The following is a 12,118-nucleotide window of genomic DNA, read 5'->3' on the forward strand; positions in this document are numbered from 1 at the left end:
TATCTATCTATTATTCTGTCCATCTATCTGTCCATCTATCTAATCCATCTGTTGTTCTTTCCATCTATCTATTGTTCCATCTGTCCATTTATCCATCTATCATTTTATCCATCTATTTATTTCTGTCATTCTATACATGTACTGTTCTGTCTATCTATCTATCATCCATCCATCCTTATACCTGTCTCTTTATATCCATCCACCAATCTATTGTTCATCCATCTATTGTTCTATACATCTATCTATTGTTCCATCTGTCTGTCCGTCCATCTATCTATCGTTCTATTCATACATCTATCCATCTATCATTCTATACATCTATCTATTGTTCTGTCCATCTATCTATCCATCTGTCCATCCATCTTTATTTCTGTCTGTCTTTATAACTATCTATTGTTCTGTCCATCCATCCATCGATCCATCCATCCATCCATCCAATTCATAAATCTGTTGTTTTTTCCATCTATTTATTGTTCCATCTATCTATTGTTTTATCCATCTATCTATTCATTTCTGTCATTCTATATACATCAATCTACTGTTCTGTCCATCTATCGTCCGTCCATCCTTATATCTGTCTGTCTTCATATCCATACATTTTTTTCTGTTCATCCATCTATTGTTCTATCCATTTATTGTTCCATCTGTCTATCCGTCTGTCCATCTATCATTCTATTCATATATCAATGCATCTATCTATCTATCTATCTATCTATCTATCTATCTATCTATCTATCTATCTATCTATCTATCTATCTATCTATCTATCTATCTATCTATCTATCTATCTATCTATCTATCCATCCATCCGTCTTTATATCTGTCTTTATATCTATCTATTGTTCTGTCCATCTTTTTTCATCCATCCATCCATCCATCCATCCATCCATCCATCCATCCATCCATATGATATTTGCAAAAAGTTGTTGTTAAACAGGTGTACCTAATAATGTGCATTATTTCAGTGCAGTGTTTCTCAACCTCTTTCCTGGAGGACCACCAACACTGCATGTTTTGGATGTCTCCCTTGTCTGTCACACCCGTTACAGGTCTTTCAGTCTCTGCTAATAAGAGGATGATTTGAATCAGGCGTGTTTGGTTAAGGAGAAATGGAAAATGTGCAGAGCTGATGGTCTTCAAGGAACGTGGTTGAGAAACACTGTTCTAGACGAATACATTTTAAAGGAACACTCCACTTTTTTTTGGAAATAGGCTAAGTTTACAGCTCCCTTATAGTTTAACAGTTCAGTTTTACCATCTTTGAATACGATCTCCAGGTTTGATGGAAGCACTTTTAGCTTAGCTTAGCATAAATCATTGAATCATATTAGACCATTAGCATCTTCCTCAAAAATTTATCAAGCTTTAAATAGGGAAGGTTATCCAAACTCTTTGGTCATTTTTTTAATAAGATGTTAATGGTGTAGGACAGGGATGCCCAAACTCGGTCCTGGAGAGCCGGTGTCCAGCAAAGTTTAGTTCCAACCCCAATCAGACACACCTGGGCTGGCTAATCAAGCTTTTACAAGGCTATCTAGAAACATCCGTGCCAGTGTGTTGAGGCAAGTTGAACAAAAATGTATTGGACTCTGGCCCTCTAGGACCGATTTTGGGCACCCCTGGTCTAGGAGATGCTAATGGTCTAATCTGATTTAATGATTTATGCTAAGCTAAGCTAAAATACTCCCGCTAGACCCGGAAAAGGGATGAAGGGATTCAAAAATAGTAAAACACGACTCTCCAACTCTGGGTGGCTTGTGAGGCTACTTTCAAATAAAGTGACTCAAACACATTAGCACGTAGCTATATATTTAACATCAACATCATCTCCTTCTTTCTTGTTGGCAGTTTTTGTGTTCATTTCTGGGAGTCGTGGCCTTACCTTGGTTTGAAAGCCTTTGATCAAGCATGTCATGACGCCACACGGATCAGGCTTTTCATGGAGCCGTTCCTTCAGTTCAGAGGATCTGTGACGTAATCAACTGCAAGAGTACGTCTGTCACTTCACAACTACATTTACATAAGGACTGCTGCGTGTGTATGTGTGTGTATGCTATTGTTTTGTACATGACACAAAAGGATGACACTTGCTTTACAGTATTTATTTCCATTTCATGCAACATTTGTTTCGTTTTGGGTTGGAGTCATGTTTTCTGTGTCTGATGTAAAGACGTGTCATGCAGGCGGTGTGTTTTTAGGTTTGAAGCGCTGCCTTTGTTTTCGATGGATGAAAATGCATCACAGTATTGATACTTTCAACTTTGATGACGGAAAATATCAGTGAATGTAAACTCATACCAGTTGCCTCGTGAGGAAAAAAAGATGTACCATTTATCACATTCTTTAAAGAAAATACAATATATAGAATTAATTTGGGGCTAATTCCATTTGTTTACATTTTTTCCCATTTTGACAGATCATAACAGTAGACTCTTAGTCTAAAATAAAACAAATAATAATAAAAACATATTTTAGCAATAAAATAATTCTCGCTTAATTAAAAAAACACTATAATTTGCAGCAAAACAAAGTTCTTTAAAAAAAAAAAAGTCTTATTTTTGTGGTATGCCTATAAAGTAGTTCTGTAATAAATGCGCTTCATCTACACCAACAAATATGCTAGTTTTATCTTTATTAAAAAATCTTTACATGACCATATGACTGCATTATTTAAGGAGTTTTGCTATTTACATGATGCTAAAGGTGTAGGAATGATGAGCTATATTTTAAATTAGGTTTTAAATTGCTGGTAATTTAGCTCATCCATGTTGTAGGTGACTTACAACATTAAAGTAGATTTTTTATCTGTTTGTTCATTTGTGTTCATAAAATGAAAGTCAGTGGCTACTGGGAGTTTCAGAGTAAAAAAAAAAAGCACATACCAGCAAAATAAAATTAATATTCGTGGCTTCTGATGGTACATTGAGGTCTTGTGAAGGAAAGCGATTGACCTTGTGAAAGAAACTTAACATTATTTATGACTTTACCTTTAAAATGCATATTTGGAGTTAACAGTTCTGAGTGCTAAAGTATTCATTTTGTTTTGTGTGTGTGCTTTTTTAGACTCTCAAAGTGCTGTTGTTCATTGACCAAAGTTTCAGCTAAAATCTACTGAAGAAAAAAAAAGTCACCTATGTATTGGATGACCTGAGATAAATTAATAGTAGATTTACTTTTTTTGTTGAGCTATTTCAACATTAAATGAATAAAACCAAATGCCAGACATCAGAACAAGACCCACATAACCCTTTTTAACCACTTAATCGAAAAAAATCTAAATGTCGACTATTAAACGTTAAACTTAAATCATTTTGATTGTTGTGTTTTGAAGGTTGGTTTGGAATTTGTACCCAGCCTTTTCCAGTGTGTTGAAATAAATATCACACACTGGACAGATAAAAAAAAAAGACAATTCATCAATATAAATAATCAAGAAATTACATAGTTAAAATATTTTACTTACTTTTTTGGAAGTAGGCTCATTTTACAGCTCTTCTAGGGTTAAGCAGATGAGTTTTACCATTTTTGAATCCATTTAGCCGATCTCCAGGAGCACTTTTAGCTAAGCTTGGCATAGATAATTGAATCGAATTAGACCATTGGCATCTCACTCAAAAATGTCAAAGAGTTTTGATAGTTTTCCCACTTGAAGCATGATTATTCTGTATTTACATTGTGTACTAAGACAGACAGAAAATGAAAAGTTGCTACTTTCCTATCCTGATATGGATAGGAACTAAACTCACATTCTGGCCTAATAATCAAGGATCTTTGCTGCTGTACCATGACTGAAGCAGAAGCAATGATATTACACTGTTACCTAGGGACTATTTCAGGTGTTGTGTAATATAATTGTGCCTGCTTCAACCATGGTACGGCAGCTAAGTTTCTTGATTATTACTCCAGTATGAAAGTATAGTTCCTAGACATATCAGCCTAAGAAAATATCAACTTTTCATCTTCTGTTGGTCTTAGTACATGACAGCTCATTTAGGGTTAAGCAGATGAGTTTTACAATTACTGAATCCATTCAGCCGATCTCCAGGTCTGGCGGGAGCACTTTTAGCTTAGCTTAGCATAAATAATTAATTTGAATGAGACCATTACCATCTTGCAAAAAAAAAAAAGGCTTTTCAATAGTTTTTCTACTTGAAGTGTGACTATTCTGGATCTACATTGTGTACTAAGATCGACGGAAAATAAGTTGCTATTTTCTAGGTCGATATGGCTATAAACTATATTCTTCATTCTGGCGTAATAATCAATCTTTGCTGCTGTACCATGGCTGGAGCAGGGTCAATGATATTATGCAGTGCTATTACCTAGGGACTATTTTCAGCGGATGTGTAATATCATTGTGTCTGCTTCAACCATGGTACAGTAGCAAATTTTCTTGATTATTACTCCAGAATGAGAGTATAGTTCCTAGCCATATCGGCCTAAGAAAATATCAACTTGTCATCTTCTGTTGGTCTTAGTACATGACTGCTCCTCTATGGTTAAGCAGATGAGTTTTACAATTATTGAATCCATTCAGCCGATCTCCAGGTTTGGTGGGAGCACTTTTAGCTTAGCTTAGCATAAATAATTAATTCAGATTAAACCATTAGCATCTTGCACAAAAAAAGCGTTTTAATAGTTTGTTTTTACTTGAAGTGTGTTTTCTGTATTTCCATTGTGTACTAAGACCAACGGAAATGAAGTTGCTGTTTTCTAAGTCGATATGGCTAGGAACTATACTCTTAATTCTGGTATAATAATCAATAATCTTTGCTGCTGTACCATGGCTGGAGCAAAGGCAATGATATTATGCAGTGCTATTACCTAGGGACTATTTTCAGCGGATGTGTAATATCATTGTGTCTGCTTCAACCATGGTACAGTAGCAAATTTTCTTGATTATTTCTCCAGAATGAGAGTATAGTTCCTAGACATATCAGCCTAAGAAAATATCAACATGTCATTTTCTGTTGGTCTTGATACATGACCGCTCTACTAGGGTTAAGCAGATGAGTTTTACCATTTTTTTAATCCATTCAGTCGATCTCCAGGTCTAGCAGGAGCACTTTTAGCTTAGCTTAGCATAGATAAAGGATTCTGATTAGACCATTAGCATCTTGCTCAAGAAATGTAAAAAGTTTTCCTACAAGAAGCATGACTATTTTGTTTTCACATTATATGTACTACAGAAAATGAAAGGTTGCTATTGTCTAGGCTGATACGGCTAGGAAATAAATTTTCATTCTGGCTTAATAATCAAGGAACTTTGCTGCTGTACCATGGCTGAAGCAGGGGCAATAATATTATGCAGTGCTGTTACTTAGGGACTATTTTAAGGTGTTGCGTAATATAACTGTTTTAAGCTTGGTACGGCAGCAAAATTCCTTGATCATTACGCCGGAATGAGAGTACAGTTCCTAGACATATCGCCCTAGACAATAGCAACTTTTAATATCAACTTTCGAAGTACATGACCTAACTACTGAATAGTCGCAGTTTAAGATGGAAAATTGATCAAAACATTGTATGTTTTTTGAGCTAAATGCTAATGTTCTAGTCCGATTTAATGATTTATGCTAAGATATGCTAAAAGCTAGTTAACTGAATGGATTAAAAAAAGGGTAAAACTCAACAGTTACATCCAAGGGAACGGTAAAATGAGCCTCTTTCCAAAAAATTGGACAGTGTTCCTTTAATGTGCAAGTCATTGTAGACCCAAAACTGAAGTGTAGGGGTTTTGTGTCGTGCCTGCAGTAAAAGCTCAATCAGTTTCCAAACTGTTATCTAGAAGAAGTAGTTTTTAATGAAAGTGCTCTGTGGAAGCTCTGTCTGTGTAATTTATCACTATCACCACAGCCTGAGGGCTTTCTGACAGTTCACACATGCTATTTGAGACTTTATACCATGTGACACGCGGAACTGTGACTTTCACAAATCATCTACTTGAAATACTGCAGTAAATGGATGTTAGAGAGCTAGGATGTTGTAGTTCATAAAGGTAAAAGCATCGATATCAATGCCACTGAAATACCTCTCAGTGTACATTAAGAGCGCATGTGTACAGTATTTATTGTTGCGGGAGTGACGCTATTGAACGAACGATGTGATGGTGTGTGTTTGTGGTCTAAATCGGAGAGTTTTTCCACGCAAGACTGAAGTGCGCAAGTGAAACACACTGTTTTACAGCTCTGTTTTCTTAATGTTCAGTTCACACAGTTTGCGATCGGACTGTGCCAGGTGCTATAAATATGTATATTTAATCGGTTTTGGATATTTATCTTTTTTGTTGGATTTTGAATCTTTTTTTTTTTTTTTTTGTCTGATCGAAAATAACACTATTGAAAAATAAACCATACCAAAACTTTGATGAGTCTCGATGTATCATTTCAGACATTTTCTAAAAAGTTATGTTGCTATACACTTGAAAACAATAATTATTTACATGCTTTTGTTTGGGTTTTTTAAAAAGAGAACAAAGTATACATTTAAAAAAATTATATATTATATTACATAAGTGTTCCCTTTGTTTTCTTTTTTCTATCTATCTATCTATCTATCTATCTATCTATCTATCTATCTATCTATCTATCTATCTATCTATCTATCTATCTATCTATCTATCTATCTATCTATCTATCTATCTATCTATCTATCTATCTATCTATCTATCTATATCTCTCTCTCTCTTTCTCTCTCTCTCTGTATATATATATGTATATATATATAGAGGCCGAAGCAGTGGCGCAGTAGGTAGTGCACCAGGTAGGTAGCAGCAAGAAGGTTGCTGGGTCGCTAGTTCGAGCAATGGCTCAGTTGGCTTTTCTGTGTGGAGTTTGCATGTTTGGGTTTCCTTCGGGTGCTCTGGTTTTCCCCACAGTCTAAAGACATGCGGTACAGGTGAATTGGGTAGGCTAAATTGTCCGTAGTGTATGAGTGTGTGTGTGTGTGTGGATGTTTCCCAGAGATGGGTTGCGGCTGGAAGGGCATCCGCAGTGTAAAAGAAAAACTTGCTGAATTAGTTGGCGGTTCATTCTGCTGTGGCGACCCCGGATAAAAAAGGGACTACGTCTACAAGAAAATGAATGAATGCATATATATATATATATATATATATATATATATATATATATATATATATATATATATATATAAAGCAATATCACACTCGTAGCAATTGAAGTGCCTTAGTGTCCCACCAGTGACGATATTGAGCCATATCGCACTGTTATGACTTCAATATTGCCATACCTGCAAACACTCCCATTTGTCCTGGGAGTTTCCCATATTTCAGTCCCATCTCCCAAGCGCTGAATCTCCAAAATTATAAAACTTTTAAAAACGCACAATTCTTCTAAATAAACTGCATAGTTGCAATCTAAATGATTACACTCTTGCCCGAAAAGCCTTAAAAAGTCCATTATGTAGTCCAACAGCTGCAACATTTGTCAAACTGTAGTGAGTTTATTCATCTGCTGTCACTCTATGTGGGTGGAGTAATACAGAAGGGTGAAGAGGCTGGATGAGTGCTGTTGATGCAGCTTTCAGCCAATCAGATTCGAGAACCAGACAGAACTGTTAGTGTGTGTGTGTAGTTAAAGTCAGAATTATTAGACCACCTGTTTATTCTTTTCCCCAATTTCTGTTTAACGGAGAGAAGATTTTTTTTTTCAACACATTTCTAAACATAATAGTTTTAATAACTCATTTCTTATAACTGATTTATTTTATCTTTGCCATTATGACAGGAAATAATATTTGACTAGATATTTTTCAAGACACTTCTATACAGCTTAAAGTGACATTTAAAGGCTTAACTAGGTTAACTAGGCAGGTTAGGGTAATTAGGCTTAAGTTATTGTATAACGATGGTTTGCTCTGAAGATTATTGGAAAAATATATAGCTTAAAGAGGCTAATAATTTTGTCCTTAAAATGTTTTTCAAAAAATGAAAAACTGCTTTTATTCTAGCCAAAAAAACAAATGACTTTCTTCAAAGGAAAAAATATTATCAGACATAAAGTAAAAATTTCCTTACTCTGTTAAAGATCATTTGGAAAACATAAAAAAATAATAATAAAAAATATCAAAGGTGAGCTAATAATTTTGACTTCAACTGTGTGTGTGTGTGTGTGTGTGTGTGTGTGTGTGTGTGTGTGTGTGTGTGTGTGTGTGTGTGTGTGTGTGTGTGTGTGTRTATATATATATATATATATATATATATATATATATATATATAGGGGATGGGATGTGTTTTGCGCACGCGTACTGTAAAGCGGGGGAGGGGGGGTTGAGCGCGCGTACTCAAGATCAGTGTTGTCGTGCGCCTACTGAAGGGCAGGACGGAGGGTGTGTCGCGTCGCGGGGGCACTTTTGATCATTTTCGAAGGGCACTTTCTATCCAAGACTAAAAAGGGCATGTGCACTGCACAGCTTGAGCCCTATGTGTGCACGTGCCTGCAGCTGTTGGACAATCAGCCCTGTCATACTGAGCAGAGCAAAGATGGTTGTCGTTCCGCCACAAGATGGCGACAGAAACCACACAATAAGTCCTTAAAGGAGACTCTTTAATTTCAAACTACAGCTGATCTTTATTAAACAGGAAAGTGACATTCAAAGTCGATCTCTCTCTTTGGTATTCTGTAGTGCTGTAGTCATCTGCTAGTGTTTGTGTTGGCTTTTTCAGGGATCATTATTGTGATCTCCCGATTGCAACAAAGAAATACTGCAAGATATCTCTGTAGTCTGTAGACTGATGGCATTTCATGCCGTTCAGCCCTATAATCTTAAAATGTCAGCAAAATCACCTGTTTTGTCATCACTTTAGACATTACACTAGAGAATCATTCAAACACCAGCTCTAAAGTGACGTCGGTGAATTCGTAATGGCTTCTGCTGTTCTGACGTCAGCTGCAGATGTGAATGAACGGCGGAAGAAAGTAGTTCCTCATACAAAAGGGTTTTTGAGACTCTCCGTGTTTGATTTTTTTTTTTAATTATGCCATCGAACTGTTGTATAAGCGCAATATCACACTTGTAGCAGTGCGATGTTGCTGTATATCGTCACTGGTGGGGCACTAAGGCACTCCGCCTGCGACCTTGAGTCAACGTGTGCCTTCCACCAGTGCTGAATATTTTTAAATGCCACATTTATAAATTGTTATATACATTTTTAGACAAAGGCTTAGAAAACCCAGTGTATTTACAGTGTAAAAAAGTACAGAAGAGTTAAGAAAACAAGAATGGATATATTTTATATTAATATAATTAATATTTAATATATTTTCAGGTGTTTTTTCTTAACTAGTTTTTAAAGTTGAATTTCATTTAGTTGTTTGTTATCAGTTATGTCAAGCACATAATTATAACACAACATCGACACTGGCAACAATGTACAAAATCAACACACATCATGTTAAGAGATGGTTAAATATATCGTTTATTATACTGGATCATTTACATGTCACAACTCTTCGTTTTAAAAGTGTGATACCTGTACTAGAAATTCCATTGTAGTTTATATAAAACCATACAATAATACATTGTAGCCGAGAGCCGGAGAACATGACAGATGATGATATTTCGCCTTTGATCATATTGCAATGTACTGCAGTGAAGCTCCCAAAACATACCTGGACACTTGAAAATGTCAGTGCACTTCAACTTGACGAGCTATTTTGCAACCGACAGGCCTCAGTGTCTCTTTTAGATCATCGCACAGACTACGAACAGATTTGAAGTCTTGTTTTTGCACAGTATATGTATCGTTTAACATCCAACAAAAACTCTGAAAGTGTGCTTGTGCTTTCGTTCGAATGATATTTTGCATTTGATGGATGACATTTAGACATTTTTAGATGTTGTTTAAGTGTCCAAATACTTTTTTGGAGTATATTTGAACGTGTGTGTATATATATATATGTGAGGTTCATGCAAGAAAACGGAGGACACCTGTATTTTTTAGGCTGACCCCCGTAACAGAAAAATCGAAACAAAAATTAGTAATACGTCAAGTTTTCATCTAAAAGAATTAAATATGGGGAACTGATCCACAAGAGGGGATTTTTAATGATATTGTATGTAGCGATTGAAGCCCCTTTCTGCCACGGAGTTAAAATATTTTACTTTTTATCCCATAATTCTGATAAAATCAGATGGAAAATAAAAGTACTGTGTTTCCAACTGCAAACTATAAATTCAGAATTATGATAAAAAATGTCATGATTGTGACAAATTCAAAACCTACCAATTTTGGGTTCTTGTTTTGCTATTCTGATTTTTCAAACAATTGTGCATTTCTGAGTTTGTTGCAGTTTATATACAGTAGTTATTTATTTGATGGTCAGGAACTTGCGTCTGTGAAAAAAAAGTCTGAATTGTAATATTAACAGGCAATCTGAAAATAAAATCAAAACTTTTATCTACATTTTCAGACTTTTTTTTTTCCACCAAATTTCCTTTTAACAAATTTTCCATTAAAGAGTTTGGCTTATTAATGCCTCGCAATTTAAATTGATGGGGCAAATCACAATCACTTCATTTATAGAAATTGCAGCTTTTTTCTCACAATTTCAAGATATAAACTTGTAAATTCATGCTTGTAAGCAATCGCAAGTTTTTTTTATTTTTTATCTTTAGGACTATAAAAATGTTTTCAGCATTGCCTTAATTATGCCTCACAGTTGTGAATTAATACATTTAATTAAAGATCCGACTTCAGTTTAAGGAATTGTAGCTTTTTTTCTCTCAAAATGTTGATATAAACTTGTAAATTCACACTTATAAGCAATCTTGAGTTTATAAAGTAAAAAAAAAAATACGGTCAGAATGTAAAAAAAAAAAGTCAGAATTGTGAGACGTTAAATAAAAAAAAAAAAAAGAGAAAGATATAAACTCGCAATACAGAGGAACCAAATAAAATTGAAAATCTCCATTTTTATCTCTGTCTTCAAATTTTTCAGCATTGGCTTATTTATGTCTCGCAATTGTAAATTAATTTGTTTTACTGTAATTTGACAAATTTAAGCAGATGTAGCTTTTTCTCCCTCAATATTAATATATGAACTTGTCAATTCACACCTATAAGCAATTGTGTTTATAAAGTCAAAACTGTAAGAAACATTGTGAGGTGTTAAACTGCGATAATAAGACAAAATCGCAATTCAGATGTAAAAAAAAATAAAATCTAAAATATATATTTTTTTTATCTGCAGACCTTTTGCGGCAAATTATGAATTTGGAGAATTGGCTTATTTATGCGTCACACTTGTGAATTTATAGGTTTTATTTCAATTCCAACTTTTAAGCAATTGTAGCCTAGCCTTTTCTCTCAAAATGTCAAGATATAAACTTGTAAATTCACACCTATATGAATTTACAACTATTTATCACAATTAAAAAAAAAATGTTGTCCTCAAAATAGAAGATATAAACTGCAAACGTATGATCAAAGTAAATTGACAATGATCCTAAAATATTCTAAACTGCGAAGATGTCAACTTTCCAACTGTGAAACATAAACACAATTCTGACAAACGGAAACGCAAACCAAATAAAAAAAAGTCACAATTTAATAATAGTCAAAATTACTAAAATACAAATTCACAATTCCAACTTTTTAAATATTTTTTTTGCACAATTACAAATTTGTTGTAATTCTGACTTTTCTCAAATTCACATTTTCATCACACATTTCTGACTTTCTCTAAACTATTTCTCAAGTTCAAAGTATTTATCACAATTCCATTTTTTGCCCCCCTTAAAATAAAAGATGTAAACTGCAAACGTATAAGCAAACTAAAACTACAAAGTCGTAATCCTGATCCTGAAATATTCAGAACTGCGAAGATGTCAACTTTCCAATTGCGAGACAGAAACACAAAGTAATGCAAAGTAAATTTTTTTTAAAAAGTCACAATTTAATAATGTTAACTTTTGTGACAGAAAAGTCGAAATTCTCAACTATTTCTCAGGTTTTTCTCAAATAACTTCCTCTCTGAAAATAGTATAAATATAAATCGCAAACGTATAAGCAAAGTACAAATACAAAGTCGTAATCCTAATCCTGATATATTCAGAACTGCGAAGATGTCAACTTTCTTATTGCGAGACATAAACCCAC

General features: G+C 34.4%; 2 protein-coding genes across 3 annotated transcripts in view; one reads left to right on the forward strand and one right to left on the reverse strand.

The window, feature by feature from the left end:
• Positions 1–6,365, forward strand: part of atg9b (autophagy related 9B) — a 36,841-nt gene extending 30,476 nt beyond the window's left edge. The window contains exons 15-16 of one of the 2 annotated variants that reach the window (XR_012399221.1): positions 1,849–3,913; positions 4,416–6,365. The gene's annotated coding sequence lies outside the window, so the exon portion shown is untranslated. Of the gene's footprint in view, positions 1–1,848 lie in introns of both variants that reach the window. The other variant, NM_001320078.1, reaches the window with a different exon arrangement.
• Positions 1–12,118, reverse strand: part of agap3 (ArfGAP with GTPase domain, ankyrin repeat and PH domain 3) — a 985,397-nt gene that overhangs the window by 337,384 nt on the left and 635,895 nt on the right. The gene's annotated exons all lie outside the window — the stretch shown is intronic.

This window comes from Danio rerio, chromosome 24 (genome assembly GCF_049306965.1).
Source record: "Danio rerio strain Tuebingen ecotype United States chromosome 24, GRCz12tu, whole genome shotgun sequence".
Lineage (NCBI taxonomy): Eukaryota > Metazoa > Chordata > Actinopteri > Cypriniformes > Danionidae > Danio > Danio rerio.